Source organism: Salvelinus sp. IW2-2015, linkage group LG18 (assembly GCF_002910315.2).
Source record: "Salvelinus sp. IW2-2015 linkage group LG18, ASM291031v2, whole genome shotgun sequence".
Lineage (NCBI taxonomy): Eukaryota > Metazoa > Chordata > Actinopteri > Salmoniformes > Salmonidae > Salvelinus > Salvelinus sp. IW2-2015.
This window is the reverse complement of record NC_036858.1, coordinates 52,245,216-52,249,656: the sequence shown is the minus strand read 5'-3', so window position 1 is coordinate 52,249,656 and position 4,441 is coordinate 52,245,216. Positions and strand designations below refer to the sequence as shown.

At 45.3% G+C, this 4,441-nt stretch overlaps 1 long non-coding RNA gene across 1 annotated transcript; it reads right to left on the bottom strand.

Annotated features, from left to right (window-relative positions):
* Positions 1-1,256: 1,256 nt before the first annotated feature.
* On the bottom strand, positions 1,257-2,383 carry LOC112081285 (uncharacterized). The gene is made up of 3 exons (XR_002896443.2): positions 2,295-2,383; positions 1,969-2,085; positions 1,257-1,871 (listed from the first exon to the last, which is right to left on the bottom strand). It is a non-coding gene; the product is annotated as an uncharacterized lncRNA (long non-coding RNA).
* Positions 2,384-4,441: the final 2,058 nt, after the last annotated feature.

The following is a 4,441-nucleotide window of genomic DNA, read 5'->3' as shown; positions in this document are numbered from 1 at the left end:
TACAAATAATTATTTTTTGACCCCAAGATCTGGATATAAAAAAAAAAAAATCAATTATGGTTGAGTACCTCTTGTGGTTTTCTATAGATGAACCGTCAGTCGTTTAACTTGGATTTTGCATAGAATGATGCTTTGAAGTCCATGTGGGATAGCATGGGAGTTGATTAGTTTCAAGATCCATAGTTGAGTAAGGCTCGATGATGAATAATAGAACTATTCACTTCTCTCTGTGTCTCTCTCAGGCCCAGTCCATGGTCCACAATGCTGGAACAGTCATCTTCAGTTTACTCAACCAGTTCACTGGTATGGGTGGAGGGACGGAAGAGAGAGGGCAGAAAGAGAGGGATGAGGAAGGAGAAGGACGTCCGGCCCACCCCACACCCTCCCCTAACATCCATCTATCCCAGGAGGAAAGGGATGAGGAGATGGACTGTGTATTCTTCCCTTCACAGGAACAAGGGAAGGACAGTCACGTTTCCAAAGAGGAGGTGCAATGAGGGGAGGGGGATTGAGGACAGAGGACGCACCAAGTGAAAGCTTCCCTTCTAGGATCAGTTTAGCCAACCCTACATCCTAATCATAAGGAGGATTAAGACTGACCCTGGATCAGTGGTAAGGGACAACATCTACCTGGGGCTCTATTCAGTCTGTATCACTAGGGAAACATAGAGGTCATTTCTGATTGAGCCGACATATGCAGCGTTTAATGTGAAAGCAGTCGCCGCTGACACAGGAACATTGCCTTTACATTCCTTTCAGGCTGTAAAGCTGAACTTCCGCAATACAGATTGAATAGAGCCCTTTTTTTATTTAACTAGGCGAACAAGTTCTTATTTTCAATGACGGCCTAGGAACAGTGGGTTAACTGCCTTGTTCAGGGGCAGAACGACAGATTTTTACTTTTACCTTGTCAGCTCAGGGATTCGATCTTGCAACCTTTTGGTTACTAGTCCAATGCTCTAACCACTAGGCCACCTGCCACTCTTACTCTCAGAACACCGGTGAATCCCAAAACTCTAGAATGGCCATTATTTCCTGTCCTAGACATCTCATTATGCTGGTCATGTACACATCCACTTGCTCTCCTTTTATTGAACTGTATAAAAAGCTTTCAGTCTCAACTGCTGCAAACTGTTTTTTTCTGTGTTCATGTGGCACCTTGAACTGTTTTTKCACAAATTAAAAGCAAAATATTAAATATAATTTTTCAATTAATACAGGTGATGGGGCGATTGTATGACATTACAGTAGGCCTGTAACATTTGTGATTCTGTTCTTTATTTAAAATACAGCACTGTATGTTTTAAACAGCCACTCTATGTAAGAGTTAACACGGGCATAAAGCATAGATACAGCAAAAAGCATAATAATTGTAATGAAGGTGTAAAACATCTTCAACATAAACATGTACAGTACATGTATTCAGCACACAAATGATTGTGTGTCTGTCTGCCTGTGCGCGTGTGTGTCTGTCTGTCTCGTTCACACTCTTCCAGTTACTCTCCGCTCTTTCTCGGTCACAGACTCCCACTCCCTCTCATCTTTAACCTATGTCTTCATACTTCAAAGTGTCTTTTTGTCCTATTTTCTTGTCCTTTCTGAAAGTCCTAGATACGGAAGCCACTGCATTAAAACAATACAGCAGCCTGTCTAGCCTTCAGGTTAGTTTAACTTCAATGGGAATGTGAGGTAGTCTGTCTCCCAGCTCGCTGTCCCATTGTGAGTTCTCATCCTCTCCTTTGACACTGACTTCCTCCATCATACGTCCAGTAGCAGCTCTGGCTTTCCACACACTTCCTGGACCGGCATGGGCACTTCCTCCTCCACTGTGCTCTGATTGGCTGGAGTTGTCTTTTTGGGAGACCAGAAGCCTGATGGACCAATAAGATGAGGGTTAGGTAAAATGTGCGTGCATATGTATTGTGTTCAATAGAACTACAGGACAGATCAACAGTGACGTSGACTTACTGTTTGTTGAACCAATCCATCGCAGAACAGGTTTGAGCTTTGAGATGGCAACAAGGCAGGTGAGCAGTAGACACACACACACTGCAGACACACACACCGGGAGCCACTTGCTATCATCTGTTTGTGTGTGTAAGAGAGAGAGGGGAGTAGAGAGAGAGAGGGGAGTAGAGAGAGAGGTCAGGGCCATAAAACACATGAACACCGACATTGTATAAGGTTTGGGGTTTTGGGAGAGAGAACTATGTAGCTCTCATGGCAGTYTTACATGTCACTTTGAACACTTTCAGGCCATTTTCATCATTTGTATCCATTGTATTGTAGTTTACCTTGGTTTGGTTTTGTGTTGGGCCMRGTAGCAGGTTTGGTGACAGGTTTARGTCTATGATTAGAGATACCAGGCACCGAGTGGTTTGACACTGTAGCTGGCATGATGGGAGGTGTCGGTATGAGTTTGGGTGTGTTCGGGCTGGGGATCTCCTCAAAACAGTTCAGACAGGGCTCGCCACTGCCTCTGCAGCTGGTGCCCTGGTTTACAGCTGCACACCATCATTCTTGCCTCCCTGGTTGGAACAGCGAGACACATACTGCAGCTCTTGTAACCGGAAACACAAGTCATCTTATTGGTGCGTCTATTTGTCTGTGATGCCTCGTATCACTGACTTTGACAGTGGTTTTTGTCAACGTAGTCAAACCAGCACACCATCGCTTCTTCTAAAATTCATGTGCCGTGAGCGCATTTCCAATATGAGAAAATGGTCTCATCTTCAAAATGACTCATAGGACCTTTGTTGAAAAAATTTCCCCCAGGGGGTTTTTTTTTGGAACCCCCTGTCCCCCCACAACGAACTGAAGTGTATATTACCGTCTGGACCCCACCCTACACACACACAACACCACACACACACCACACACACACACACACAACACACACACACACACACACCACACACACACACACACAGCAGCCATTTCACTAGAAGTGAAATGAACGTGTTCAGTAAACGATGTTCACTGAGTCTGTGGAGCTAACCCTCCAAAACCTCTCTCACCTCTGTGTTTACCCTCTGTTTAAAAAATAGATTCATCTCTATTTTTGTTCCCCGCTACACTCGATGACAACATGTAATGAAAATGTTCTGTCAGCTGCACTTTCCGATGTTTATCTCTAAAGTAAACGGTTACTTCCACCGGTGAGATGATATCTGTSTACCACTAACCCCTCCCACTGTCCCCCCCATCACCACTGATATCCTTGACATTACTTGGTAGACATGCCATCCCTTCTGCCCTGCAGGCCTCCCAACCCTCCTCTACTCCTGGGTGGGTGAGTCAGTGTTTCTCAGTGCCCCCCTCCCCTTCCCCCTCTCTCTCTGACTGTGTCCCACCATGGTACAGTGAAGGGGGAAATCCCTAGCAGGCTATGTGTTTTCATCTGTAAAGTCCTTCGTAACTATGACTTAGAAAAACAGGTGAGTAACAGTTTTAGACAGGCAGACAAGACAAGCATCAGTGCCAATCATAGGTTGCTGGAAATGTGTAGACACCCACACACACTCACCACTCATGCTGCAGCCGTCGCAGGATTTGCAGCTTCCGTCGAAGTTGTAGCTGTCTGAGTAGTAGCCGCTGGTGCAGTCAGCACACTGGGTAGGGCTGTTCTGACCGGTGCAGCGTCCCACCATATGCTGACCTGTAAAGGGCAACACATTAAATTATACGTGCACACACACACACCTGATAAAAGTATTTTTCAAATGACTTACCTGGTGGACACTTGTTGCAGCACCATTTGCTTACAGGCAGTGGCCAARCATACTGTCTCTCCTCGTCGCACGTGAGGGATTGGACAAGAGAGAGGAGAGAAGGGAGGGATAGAAAGATGTGGGTGATCCACCAGAAGAGATGCATCTGAGAGGAATGAAGAGAAAAAGAGGAAGACAGTCAATATTTAACACATTTTACATGAACTTCAGAACATATACATACACTGAGTGTACAAAACATTAGGAACACCTCCCTAATATTGAGTTGCATCCACTTTTGCCCTCAGAACAGCCTCAATTTGTCGGGGCGTGGACACTACAAGGTGTCGAAAGCGTTCCACAGGGTGCTGGCCCATGTTGACTCCAATGCTTCCCACAGTTGTCAAGTTCGCTGGATGTCCTTTGGGTGGTGGACCATTTTTGATACACWCRGGAAACTGTTGAGTGTGAAAAACCCAGCAGCATTGTAGTTCTTGACACACTCAAACTGGKSCACCTGGCACCTATTTAAAGGCACCTGGCACCCCATTTAAAGGCACTTAAATATTTTGTCTTGCCCATTCACCCTCTGAATAGCACACATACACAATCAATGTCTCAAGGCTTAAAAATCCTTCTGTAACCTGTCTCCTCTTCATCTACACTGATTGAAGTGGATTTAACAGGTGACATCAATAAGGGGTCATAGYTTTCACCTGGATTCACCTGGT